The sequence below is a fragment of the Eptatretus burgeri genome, chromosome 2, assembly GCF_056783735.1.
Source record: "Eptatretus burgeri isolate ZD-2024b chromosome 2, Ebu_testis_v1, whole genome shotgun sequence".
Classification (NCBI taxonomy): Eukaryota; Metazoa; Chordata; class Myxini; order Myxiniformes; family Myxinidae; genus Eptatretus; species Eptatretus burgeri.
The window spans coordinates 53,419,666-53,420,246 of NC_140962.1; positions in this window are offsets into that span (position 1 = coordinate 53,419,666).

The window sequence follows — 581 nt, forward strand, 5'->3', positions numbered from 1 at the left end:
ATACAGCATAGAGGAGAGACTATCCCAGGCATAAGACCATTTTTTGGACCATCAAGGATCATTTTGGAAATCTGCACCAACACCAAATTTGAGGAGCTCGGTGTTAGACACGGGAAATCTTCCCCAGGTAACACGCTGACGTTTGGTTAACGATGACCCAACATCAGCACCGCCCGTGACCCAAAGTAATTTAGTCCATTGTCCCAACTTTTACGCCATGTGGCTGCCGTTGGACCGAGGATGGTAAATAGACGTGTGCTGGCTAGATATCGCTTCACCGCGTTGTGGCCAGCCCATGAAGACATTTCGAAGTTTGTTTGAATCCAAATGGAATGATATGAGCAATGAGATAACCGATCCCTGACAATGCAGTTCCCCACACGAACCGCACACCTTCAGACTTGTACAGTCTCCTGATCGTCATGTCATATGTCACTGGGCAGAGATAGGTCCACGTGTGAGAAGCGTCACTTTGTCACACCCTTTTGTTAACGTGCAGGTGACGTCACTTTGTAACGCCCTTTTGTTAACGTGCAGGTGACGTCACTTTAAAAAGGTTCTTTGTGACGTATCGTGCACGC